Source organism: Loxodonta africana, chromosome 7 (genome assembly GCF_030014295.1).
Source record: "Loxodonta africana isolate mLoxAfr1 chromosome 7, mLoxAfr1.hap2, whole genome shotgun sequence".
Taxonomy (NCBI): Eukaryota; Metazoa; Chordata; class Mammalia; order Proboscidea; family Elephantidae; genus Loxodonta; species Loxodonta africana.
Window position 1 is genome coordinate 32,675,250 of NC_087348.1, and position 13,910 is coordinate 32,689,159.

Here is a 13,910-nt window from a genome sequence, read left to right on the forward strand (position 1 = left end):
GTTCTATGTCACAGTTCATTGTGTAGTGCCTTGTGTCTTAAAGCTTACAAGCAGCCACCCAACACACAGCAGTTGGTCTTTATTTACTTGGAACAACAGGGGAAAAAGAAGAGTCGTGAATACAAGGAGGGTATGGAACGTGTGGCTACTTGCCTCCATAAACAATTGCTTCCTTTGGCTTGAGACCAGAAGAACTACCTGATGCCTGGCTACCATTTCTGAACATGTTGACCAAAAATTCCATAGAGGACTCCTGAACAAAATGGGGAAAATGCAGAATAGAATTTCAAACCCTCATGGACTCCAGACTGTCTGGAGCCATGAAGGTTGGATGAACCCCTGAAACTATTACCCTGAAGATAACCTTTAAACCTTAAACCAATAATGTCCCCTGAAGTCATCTTGAGCCAGAGCAATAGTTTAGCTTACTTGCTAAAAAGGTCTGTCTTGAGCATTATGCTCTTTTAAGAACTATCTATGTGGGATCAAATTGACACTAGCAACTCAAAGGTTAGATAAGAATCTTAGGGGGCAGTGAGATTATGTTGACGTGGGAGAAACAATTTAGAAAAGTAGGGTGAGAATGGTTGCACAAGTTGAAGAACGTAGTCAATGTCACTAATTGTACATGTAGAAACTTATTGAATTGGTGTATGTTTTGCTGTGTATATTCTCAAAAACAATAACAAATAAAATTTAGAAAAATGCATATACCCTTCTCAATTAATATTTTATATGTTATAAGAATTTGATACATAGTCCATGATGATGATGATGATAGTGATGATAGGAATGATGATTATGGTATTGACTGTGGTGGTAACTTTTTTTTTTTTTTAATTGAGTAAAGGAGAATCACAATTTAAATGGGACAATGCTATCTCAGCAGTTCAGATAACTGATCTTTAATCTTTTTATTACTAATATCTCACACAAGTAATCTTACTAATTTTTTTCATCTTATTCACAATTGGTAAAATGGTAATAATAATAAGCTAGCCTATTAACTCTGGGTTGTAATAAGTTTTCAAATATCTACTTAGGATGGAAAAGTATTTGGAAAAGTTTAAAGCACCACAAAATTGAGCTGTTAGCTGTATTTAGATGAAATTATTGGTGGAATCAGTAGCTTTATTGTACTCAGATTTTATGAAGGTAGTTATTCCAGTGGTATTTTTGAGGAAATGAACACCACACAATTTCTATTACCTGGAAAAGAAAACTTACTTGATTAAACATTGGGATTGTTTTCCTTTCACAAATGTACTATGTTTAGTTTTTCTAAAACTTATGGCTCATATTCTTGTCCAATGAACCAGTACTATGGAAGAGAGTTAAATATTTCTTAATATTCAAAGACTCTATTAATTAACCTTTATAATTTTGTAAACTCAAGGTCAATTAACAAGTGTAAGATTATGGATTCCTTTATACTTTTGCAAAATACCTTCAGACCTTTGCAATTTTTCCTTCTATGTCTCTACTTCTTGTCATCCCAACCTATTAATTTTCAGGGAATTAGCCTCTAGTAACCCTCTGGACACAATTATTTATCTGCTATTCATTATCAACTAATATAATTGAGACTGAGTGAAAAGAAACTGATGACATAGTTTATGAACCTAGGCATCTGACTAGAGAGTCTAGGTTTTTTGTTTTTTTGGCCACCCAATATGTGAGAAACCTAATATATGATTTGGTGGACCTTTTTCTGGAGATTCAGGTTCTCTCATTGTAATAGGGGATTTAATATATCCATCTACTGAAATATGAGCTTAATAAAGAAGAAAACATATATATACTCCTGCCTGTATCCAATATGGATGATCATTCACACCTGCATGCACACACACACACATACACTCACACACACATGATTTCTTCTTCTATTGCCTTAATTATTGTTGTTATTGCTGTTCCGTGTGGTCGAGTCAGTTTGAACTCATAGCAACCATATGCACAACAGAACAAAACACTGCCCAATCCTGTGCCACCCTTACAATAGTTGTTAGGCTTGAGCTCACTGATGCAGCCACTGTGTCAATCCACCTCGTTGACTGTCTTCCTCTTTTCCGCTGACCCTGTAGTCTGCCAAGCATGATGTCCTTCTCCAGGGACTGACATCTCCCAACAACATGTCCAAAGTATGTAAGACCCAGTATCACCATCCTTGCTTCTTGGGAGCATTCTGGTTGCACTTCCTCCAAGACAGATTTGTTCGTTCTTCTGGCAGCCAATGGTATATTCAATATTCTTTGTCAACATCACAATGCAAAGCTGTCAATTCTTCTTCAGTCTTCTTATTCATTGTCCAGTTTTCACATGTACATGATGCAATTGAAAATACCATGACTTCGGTCAGATGCACCTTAGTCTTCAAGGTGACATCTTTGCTTTTTAATGCTTTCATTGGGTAAATCTTTGCAGCAGATTTACCCAATGAAATGCGTCATTTGATTTTTTCACTACTGCTTCCATAGGCTTTGATTGTGGATCCAAGTAAAAAGAAATCCTTAACAACTTCAATCTTTTCTCCATTTATTATGATGTTGCTCATTGGTCCAGTTGTGAGGATTTTTGTTTTCTTTATGTTGAGGTGTAATCCATACTGAAGGCTGTGGTCTTTGATCTTTATCAGTAAGTGCTTCAAGTCCTCTTCACTTTCAACAAGCAAGGTTGTGTCATCTGCATAACGCAGGTTGTTAATGAGTCTTCCTCCAATCCTGATGCCCTGTTCTTCTTCATATAGTTCAGCTTCTGGGATTATTCGCTCAGCGTACAGATTGAATACATATGGTGAAAGGATACAACACTGATGCACACCTTTCCTGACTTTAAACCAAGCAGTATCCCCTTGTTCTGTCTGAACAGCTGCCTCTTGATCTATGTAAAGATTCCTCATGAGCACAATTAAGTGTTCTGGAATTCCCATTCTTTGCAGTGTTATCCATAGTTTGTTATGATCCACACAGTCGAATGCCTTTGCATAATCAATAAAACACAGGTAAACATCCTTCTGGTATTCTCTGCTTTCATCCAGGATCCATCTGACATCAGCAATGATATCCCTGGTTCCACGTCCTCTTCCGAAACCAGCCTGAATTTCTGGCAGTTTCCTATCTATATACTGCTGCAGCCGTTCTTGAATGATCTTCAGAAATATTTTGCTTGTGTGTGATATTAATGATATTGTTCTATAATTTCCACACTCAGTTGGATCACCTTTCTTTGGAATAGGCAGAAATATGGATCTCTTCCAGTCATTTGTCCCGGAAGCTGTCTTCCATATTTCTTGGCATAGATGAGTGAGCACCTCCAGCACTGCATCCATTTGTTGAAAGATCTCAGTTGATATTTGGTCAATTCCTGGAGCTTTGTTTTTCACCAATGTCTTCAGAGTTGCTTAGACTTCTTTCTTTTGTACCATCGGTCCCTGATCATATGCTACCTGTTGAAATGGTTGAACATCGACTAATTCTTTTTGGTATAATGACTGTGTGTTCCTTCCATCTTCTTTTGATGCTTACTGTGTTTTTTAATATTTTCCCCATAGAATCCTTCACTATTGCAGCAACTCAAGGCTTGAAGTTTTTCCTGAATTCTTTTAGCTTGAGAAACACTGAGCAAATGCCTTCTTTCACCAGCATAAAATGGTGGCTATACACATGGACCTCACCAGATGGAACACACAGAAATCAAATTGACTACATCTGTGGAAAAAGATGATGAAAAGCTCAAAATCATCAGTCAGAACAAGGCCAGGGGCTGACTGTGGAACAGACCAACAATTCCTTATATGTAAGTTCAAGCTGAAACTGAAGAAAATCAGAGCAAGTCCATGAGAGCCAAAATATGGCCTTGAGTATATCTCACCTGAATTTAGAGATCATCTCAAGAACAGATTTGATGTATTGAACACTAGTGACTGAAGACCAGACGAGTTGTGGAATGACATTAAGGACATCACGCATGAGGAATGCAAGGGGTCATTGAAAAGACAGGAAGGAAAGAAAAGACCAAAATGGATGTCAGAGGAGACTGTGAAACTTGCTTACGAATGTCAAGCAGCTAAAACAAAAGGAAGAGTTGATGAAGTAAAAGGACTGAACAGAATTTTTCAAAGGGCAGCTGAAGAAGACAAAGTATTGTAATGACATGTGTAAAGAACTGGAGATAGAAAACCAAAAGGGAAGAACATGCTCAGCGTTTCTCAAGCTGAAAGAACTAAGGAAAAAATTCAAGCCTCTAGTTCCAATAGTGAAGGATTCTTTGGGAAAAATATTAAAAGATGCAGGAAGCATCAAAAGAAGCTGGAAGGAATACACAGAGTGAATAAAAAAAATGCCTTAATAAGGACCATTTATGTATTTATAATTTATTTATTAAAATTATAGTAAATTTGTTCACATTTCTTTACTCTATAGTGCCATTACTTTCCTTCCACTACAATCTCATTATCCTTTGCCTTTGAAGTAAGCTTATACAAAATTCATATGGCTAAAGTTTATATTTTGGAGTTAATGGGATTTTAATAGCAGCCCTGTTTTCTGAGGCACCTCTGAGTGGATTTGAACTGTCTATCTTTCGGCTATTATTCGAGAAGTGAATCTTCTAGAACTTCTATATATACATGTACATGTACAAATAAAATATCGTAGATACAGAGCAAAAATAGTATAATTACATGGGTTGTGTTGTTTCATTTTCTTGCTGGCTATATATGAATCGCCATGTTTCTGAAATTGTAAAAGAGCTAGATATTTTCTGTTAGGGCAGGGTCTCTCACATTCCAAAAAGAGATGCTTCACAGACAAATGTGCCAATTCCGTCGCACTGTTAATAAAGTCCCCAGGCAGTACAAACATGTAAGCGTTCAACTACTAGCCAAGAAGTTGGTGGTTTGAGCCCATCCAGCGGTGCCTCAGAAAACTTGTGTGTCAGTCTGCTTCTGAAAAATCACAGCTGGAAAACTCTATGTGCAGTTCTATTCTGCACACATGGGGTCACCATGAGTCAGAATCTACTTGATGGCAATGTTTTTTTGTTTTTTGTATGTTCCTTTTTTGTTTTTCTTGAAAGTTCACTTTTATTTTGGTGTTGTACAAGTAAGTATTTTATATATCTCTATTCTCTGAAGAATTTTGCATAATTTGACATTGTTCCTTGCTAAGATTTTTATAATTCACCCGTGAAGTCCTTTGTGCCTGGTGGCTTTTTTTATTACAAAGTTTTGGAGTTTTTTTTTTTTTTTTTTTCTAGATACAAGGTAATGTTGTTAGTTGCCATCGAGTCAGTTCCGACTCATAGAGACACTATGTACAACAATATAACACTGCCTGGTCCTGCACCATCCTCACAATTGTTGTTATATTTGAGCCCATTGCTGTCGCCACTGTGTCAATCCAACTCATTGAAGATCTTCTTTTTCACTGACTCTCTATTTTACCAAGCAAGATTGATGTCCTTCTCAGGGATTGGTCCCTCCTGATAACACGTCCAAAGTATTTGAGTCAAAGTCTCACCCTCCTTGAGCATTCTGGCTGTACTTCCAAGACAGATTTGTGTTGACCTTGGTCTGGGTTTTGTTGCAATATTAATTAGAGTTATTTTAACTACTGGCTCCAAATATTTGTATTATTTACACATTGTAAAATGATAAGAATATTTTCTTCTTCGATTCTTGCTCTAACAGTAACTAAATATCTTGTCAGTTTTTGATGCTTTTGAATAGATTTAAAATACATTTATACATTATTTTATTTGTTTCCCATAAGAGAGTTGGTCTAAATATTTTAACTGGCTATATACTCAAAAAGAGAGTCTCCCTTCTTAACAAATTTTTTGCTAGTTCCTGAAAATGTCGTTTTTCTCTTGCTTTTACAGTTTCTCTGATCTTTATTTATCAGGAAATTATCATTAGCCTTTGCCAATATGATACTTGTCAGAAACATGATTTCAATATTAATTCAACTTTATTTTAAGTAATTAGCCAGAAAACCAATCCAACCTATTGGGGTATTGACACCAAGGGTAGGGAAATTCAGAAGTCAGGACGTTTTATTTGATGATGGTTTACTTGGATTTAAAGGACAAAGTATCATGTACATAGAGAGGTATGGTATCAGCCTACCAAAGTAATAAAATGTGGCTTACAAGAAAATAAGCAAATTTGAAAAAGATGTTTACAGAGTGAGAAACAGAACATTGTCTAGCCTAACAAAAGACCTGGGTTGTACCGAAGATCTCTAAAAACACTGAAAGATTAGGGAATTTTTGATGAAGAAACTTGCTTACTAATTTTGTGTTTGGGTAATTTTCCCTGGTACCATCTAGTGTGTGAAAGATGTAAAACTCTACAGGTTCTGTGATAAAAAGAAACCATTTGGAAATCATTCAGCTAAGCAGCTTCATAGTGAAAGAGTAGTGACTGGGAAAGTCTAATTTTTTAAGGCTCAAGATGGATATTCTAGACATTTTGGAAATAGCAGGATATATTTTTTCTGGTGATTTCCTATGTCACATTAGTTGCAAACTCCAAGACAAAACCTTAATATAGACTCTTCTGACACCCCTTTTCGACCCAACCTCCTGATCTCTGATATTCAATCTGATGTTAAAACCCATTCAATAAGTTGCAAAATACAAATATTGTATTTTTCATTTTTAGAATGCTCATTTGATTCTTTTCTATGAATTCCAATTTGAATTGGATGAAAAAAATTATACTCTTTTTATTAATATCTAACATTTCATTATTTTATTTAATACAATGTTAGTTATTTTAAGGTTTTTGCTTCCTAAATTTAAAAGGCTTTCATCACATTTTTAAATATTTCAACTATTTTCAAAGAACATCTTAAAGTAGGCCTTTCATAGAATTCTAAGTACCATTAAACGTAATGCCAAAATTAGTAAGAATGAAAATTAGCTATTTAAACCAAGGGTAACAGTGTTTTTCTAAAGATTAATTATTATTATTTTAACAGTGTTTTTCTAATAATTAATTATGCAACTAATTAAAAAAGAAATTAACACAATGTCAACACTCCTGCAAATTATTCCCTAGGTGTCCCTTTAAAATGAGCATGTTTGGAACCCTTCAATTATTAGGTCCCCGATGCCATGAGAATATATTTAAAAGTCCTTGGATCTCTTGACGAAAGTATTCATCTAGGTTCTTTGAAAACAGTTCTTTCCTTGGTAAGTAACTTCTATGATTATTAGATTGGTTTTAGTGGGGCATAAATTAACTTTTGTGAATCTAAGAGAGAGAGCCATTGATTTATGTCCCAAAAAGTAGGAAAGCACCTTTATCAGTCAGTACTGTACCCACACAGGTAATCCATCCTACATCACCCTTTCTGATATAGCTTCTCTGTAAATGTAAAGTATCATTTGTTTAAGTAAGCTTTTATATATGTATTACAGATAAGAGAACCGAAGCATGACTGGTTAGCTCATATTTTGAATTAATTTAAATTTATTTTCTATCATAAGATTGTGTTGCTATATCTTTGGAACAAAAATAGTGAATCATAGCATTTTGATTGGATCTTTTCATTGATTACTATTTGAAGCAAGGATCTCAGGGCTGCCGCCTTCTCCTACCAAGACACTTATGCCTCTTTACTTCCCTCTCACCTTTGTGTAATGGAATTTTTAGACCATTAGAAGGAATGATCAATGTGAAGTTTCAAGAAGTACATGCCCTGTTCAGTAAATATGTGAGCCATTTATTCCTTCCTTCAGCTTCCCTATGCCCTTCACCCTGTCTCATGGTGGCCACACTATTCAGACTCTAATCCCCTTCGAGGCTACTGTCATAGGCCTTGATTTTGGACACACCTGAATTTTAATTGCAGCTGCCAATGAAATGACCTAATATTATGCTAAGACTTAATCTTTTCATTCAAAATAAAAAATTAATAATGGTGATCTATCAACTAAAGAGTCTATGTATCACAATAAGGCTTTGGATTCAGATTCTTAGATTCCAATACTGTCTCTATTACATCCTAGCTCTCAAATTCCAAGTGCCTTAGTTCCTTATCTGTAAGCGCAAAATGATAATAATAGTATGTAGATCAAACATTTGTTGTTTTTGTTGAGACAATTAAATAAGATATATGTAAAGTGTTTAGAATAACACCTTGAAGGTAACAATCACTATATAAATGCTAGCCATTATTAATAAAACTTTGGCATACAGGCCTAGCTGTAAAATTTGATTCAATGAGAGCAGTGTGGCTATTGAGACAAATTTTTGATATTTTCCTAACTGTGTCAGTCTCTCTAACTTACCTAAACAGGTAGGTAAGTAGGTAGGTAGGTAGGTAAGTAGATAAATGGATTGTTGGATGGTAGGTGGACAGGGAGATCATTTTTTTTTTATTTGATCAGTACAGCAACCCTGTGAGATATTTGTTACCATTCTTATATATAAATAAGATATTTATATTAATTTGTCCAAGATCCCACAGTACTCTTGTAGTCAAGATAGAATTCCAATCATATTTTTTCTAAGTCTAAAGCAAAGGTCTTATCTTTTCTAAATAGCCTAATTATGTTGAAAACAGGCAAACTAAGAGTAAGTTAGCTGCTGTCCTGCTGTAGTGCTGCATCTCACTCACACTCTTGGATAGAACAACATGACCACACATTGAACAAGTAATTAACACTTCTGATTCTCTGTAGATTCTCTGTGCCTGTGCCATAGGGTGGTTTTAAGTACTGAAAGAGATAAAGTTGATAGCACCGTCACTGACAGAGTTTTTATGCATGTAATGAGCTAGTGACCCAAAAACATTTTTAATTCCCTGCTTGGGTTCTCTGTGGCAACACTAACATAGCTCATTGGATGCTTTGCTCGTTTGTTTTTATATATTTTCAAGTTCATCCTTCAAGGTTAGCTTCAAATTTCTTACACTTCCAGGTTAAGTTCAAGTTTTTTCTACTGTTAGAAGTATTCTGAAACCCCAGGAACAGTGATTGACAAAGTTCTCAAAATATATATATATATACCCTGAATTATAAAAGCATAAAAAGTACTAGCAACTAACTATATTTCAGTGAGAAGGCCATATAGAATGATTTTATTTAACTTGAAGTTAACATGTAACTTTTTTTTTTTGGTCTATTTTACTCATTTAGTCAACTAATATTCATTCTGTCCTTGCTGGAAGCCAGGCATTGTGATAAATGGAAAAATACATGTTTAAGTAATTTAATCAGCTTGGCCAATATCTTGATGGGATTTATTGAATTACCCTAAGTCCTTTGAAAAATATATTCACAGCTTGTAATTAGTGACATTTATTTTTATTTTACTAATATTACTTTTACTATATATTACTAAAAAATAAGAACAAAAAACAATTAGCTGGTGTATTTTTTATTATACCGTTCCATCCATTTTGTAGTGAGATATTGGATGCAGTGACTAAAATATCTTGAGAGAAAAAGCAAATGGTGCCATAATTCTCCTCATTCCAAGGCATGTTCAACAAGTCACTTTTTGTTTAATAAATATTGATATTTCTTCTTTGCTTTATACCATCCTCAGTCAATTCATTAATCCATCTAATCTTGTATCGCAACTATAGTATTACATTTCAGGTACAAAAAGGTAAGCAAACTCCAACATGCCCTCTGCACCCATGAAGCCAACCATCCAATGGAAGAAATCATTATTAAATCAAACAGATTAAATAAAACTTGCAATCATGAAATTTAATACCTACTAAATTCTGAAATATATCTGTCAAATTTTATATCTGAAGAGAACATTGAATTTTGGTTTCTTTATTTGGTTATTTGTTGAAACAATAAAAAACTCATGATAATATCTGATTTTATTTCTTTTTCATTATTGTGATATTTTTGGATATTAGGATTCTCAAAACAAGAAAGAAAAAAAAACACGTATAATATGGATATGATAGAAGGAAACTACACCTTGGTGACTGAGTTTATTCTGTTAGGGTTTCCAACTCGACCTGAGCTTCAGATTGTCCTATTCCTGGTGTTTCTGATGTTGTATGGTGTGATTCTAATGGGGAACATTGGCTTGATAATGTTAATCAGAATAGATTCCCATCTTCAGACCCCCATGTATTGTTTTTCTCAGTAACCTATCCTTTGTAGACCTTTGTTATTCCTCAGCCATTGTTCCCAAAATGCTGGTCAACATCCTCTCAGGGAACAAATCCATTTCCTATTATGGCTGTGCCCTGCAGTTCTATTTTTCCTGTACTTTTGCAGATACAGAATCCTTTATCTTGGCTGCCATGGCCTATGATCGCTATGTCACCATCTGTAACCCTTTGCTGTATACAGTTGTGATGTCCCGGGGCACCTGTGTATGGCTGATCGTCTTGTCCTATATTGGTGGCAACGTAAGCTCCCTGGTTCATACATCCTTTGCCTTTATTCTGAAATACTGTGACAAAAATGTGATTAATCACTTTTTCTGTGACCTCCCTCCACTGCTTAAGCTCTCCTGCTCAGACATCTCAGTTAATGAGTGGCTCCTTTCCACGTATGGCAAGTCCGTGGAAATCATCTGCTTCGTCATCATCGTTATCTCCTACTATTTCATTCTTCTCTCAGTCTTAAAGATTCGCTCTTCCAGTGGGAGGAAGAAAGCCTTCTCCACGTGTGCCTCTCACCTGACTTCTGTGGTCATTTATCAGGGGACTCTACTGTTTATTTACTCAAGGCCCAGCTCCCTGTATTCTCCCAACACTGATAAAATCATCTCGGTGTTCTACACCTTTGTCGTCCCAATGCTAAATCCACTGATTTACAGTTTGAGAAACAAAGATGTAAAAGATGCAGCTAAGAAAGCTCTAAGATCAAAGGCAGATTCCTTCTCATGAGACGTGAAGCTCCGGGGACTCACCCAATTCCCTCATTATAAACTCTGATTGGGAAACTGCAATCATTTTACCAGCACACACACAACTCCTCACACAAGGGATTTTACCAAGCAGCCAAATGTGTTTTCTTTTATATGCAGTCAAAAGCATTTCATAACCCCAGTATATAAGACTACATTTAAAAGTGTCACAATTGCCACCAGATAAGTCAGACTAGTGTTTAAATGTTTCTAGTTTGGGGTTTATGCTCAAACAGGTTGCATCAGGCTGTCTTAGCACATATAGTAAATACATTGTGTGTATACGTGTGTGGGGGGGTGTCTCTATACAATATCCCATATACAAGGGTAGATTTCTGGGTGACAAAAGGAGCCAGATTGCTTTGGTTTACATGTCAACTGCGTGCCCAATTAATAAATAGCACCTTGAGCAAGCTACTTAATTTTCGTATGCCTGGGTTTCTTGTATGTGAATGGAGAAAATACAGTGACTACATTGTTGATTGTTGAATTACAAAGTGAATTCAGTGCTGTCAATAGTGCTTGAACCATTTTAGGCACTGAATAGATGTTAGCTATTGTGTGTATATCTTTATATAATATGCTCAGTTTAATTAATAAAGGCATATCATACAATGAGATAGCGAGAGGCAGGACTGCTAGGAAAGCAGTTACGGAAATATCAAATCCCAGTTTGCTGAATAGCAGTTCAGTCCCTTGCAGAGAACCTTCTGTGTCCAATCCACTCCAAAGTGCTTTGGGAATTTTTCTAAGTGGGAGTGGAAGAATATAGGTGGATTACAACATAAAACATTAGTTTTTCCTTTTTTCTGTTACTCCTTTTCTACACCGAAGTATTACTGAAGGTGTAAACCATCCTCCTACAGCATCTCAGAAACAGAAGAAGCGCTGACACCTCACAGGGTCCTACCTGCATCCTCATGAGGAAGTCAACCCACAGAGCAGAGCAGAACACCCAGGAAAAGGGCGTTTGACAATGGAAATTGAACCATGTGCTCATTGGGAAATGTATTTCAGTAACTGATGTTTTTCTGTATATGAATATTGTTGCATAATAATAACATTTTGTTATCAGTGTTCTAGTAACATCAGCATTTAAAGGTATTTTTAAATCCATATACTCTTTGCTGTAAAAGCCCGCAAGGTGCAGCCAAAGTCAATTATCAATATTTCCCCAAATTATTAACATATACAAGCATTTTTTCAAGTTATTATTCCTGGCATAGCAGACCATACAAATGTCCAATTCAAAGGGCCAATACCCGTTCATTTTGACTCACTAATGCCTGGGATATTGATTTTTCTGATGATTTCCAATTTTCCTAGATTCATACTTCATACCTTCCACATTCCAATTATTAATGGATATTTGCAGCTGTTTCTTGTTATTTAGAGTCATGCGACATCAGCAAATGAAGGTTCTAAAAGCTTGACTCCATCCACGTCATTAAGGTGCACTCTACTGTAAGGAGGCAGCTCTTCCCCACTCGTCTTTTGAGCGCCTTCCAACCTAAGGAGCTCATCTTCTGACACTGTATCAGACAATATTTAACTGCTGTTTATAATATTTTCACTGGCAAACCCTTTTTCAGAAGTGGTCTGTCAGGTTTTTCTTCCTAGTTTGTCTTAGTGTGGAAGCTCAGCTGAAAACTTCTTGCCATGGATGACCCTGCTGGTATTCGAATACTGGTAGCATAGCTTCCAGCATCACAGCAACATGCAAGACACCACAGTATGACAAACTGACAGACGTGTGCAGGTTTTAGTAACATGGCTTATAGTAATTTGCTTACACCTATTCCGTCTCTTTCATGACTGCTCTCTAAACAGAAACTCCTATACCATTTCAGATTTAAAAAGAAAAGATCGATGAGATAAAAAGAGGGGAAAAAGTTGGATGTCATTTCATAATTGGACTAAGTCCACAACATTTTTTATGTTAGTCTCCCTATCCTTTGCCACTTTTAGACCTTTCTAAAGTGTTTGAAATTAACCCTTTGAATTGACATTTTCAAGAAAAATGACCATCTGTCAACCCCCCAATTCCAGATTCTCAAGTCAATAACTTACCTAAAGAGATTATTTAGTTCATTTCCCCCTAAAAACTTCTGTTGACAGTTGTTTTGGTAATTATGTCATTGTGTGCTTTTAGTTATGATTATACCCATGTGTTAGAAGCAATTTTAATTCCTCTTGTGTGTTTATATTTGTACATCGTAAAGCCATTTACTTCTTCTGTTGTCTGACATGATGTTCTAAACTCATACATTTACTTTTTTTGTTTATGGAAGTAAATACGTGTATATCCCTTTGCAATTAATATTTTGTATGTTACAAGAATTTCATGCATGGTTCATAATGATCATGATAGTGTTGATAAAGATGAATATTATGATAGTGATGGTGGTGGTGGTATTTTTCTTTTTGAAATTAAGCAAAGCAGGAATCGCAATGTCATGGAACAGTGATGTCACAAAAGTTCAGGTAACTGATTTTTATTTTTCCCTTTACCAAAATCTTGAGCAAGTCAATTCACTACTTCTCCCATCACATTCACAGTTAGTACAAGGTAATAATGATAATATTTTGTAATAACTCATAGGATTGTTATAGGTCTCAAATATCTACTTTAGATGGAAAAGCATTTAGAAAAATTTAAAACATCACAAAATTGAGATGTTGGCTTTATTTACATAGAGCTCATGATGAAATCACTGGCTTTCTTATATTTTATATTCCACTCCTCAGAGATAATCATTCCAATTTCTTTCTTTCTTTATTCACTTTTGAGGAGTGGAACATTCCACAATATTAATTATCTAAAGAAGAAAACCTACTGACTTAAAAAACATTGGAATCATTTTTCTTTGAAAAAATGAAATAAATTATTTTTATTTCTCAAATGTGTTGCTCATACAATAGCCCACTGAACAGGTACTCTAAAAGACAGTTAAACCTGCCCTAATATTCCAAAAAGATAGTAAAAAACTTATATTATTTGCTGAGAACCAAT

General features: G+C 35.4%; 1 pseudogene; it reads left to right on the forward strand.

Moving 5' to 3' along the window:
- Positions 1 to 9,694: 9,694 nt before the first annotated feature.
- LOC100659314 (olfactory receptor-like protein OLF1) lies at positions 9,695 to 11,028 on the forward strand (annotated as a pseudogene).
- Positions 11,029 to 13,910: the final 2,882 nt, after the last annotated feature.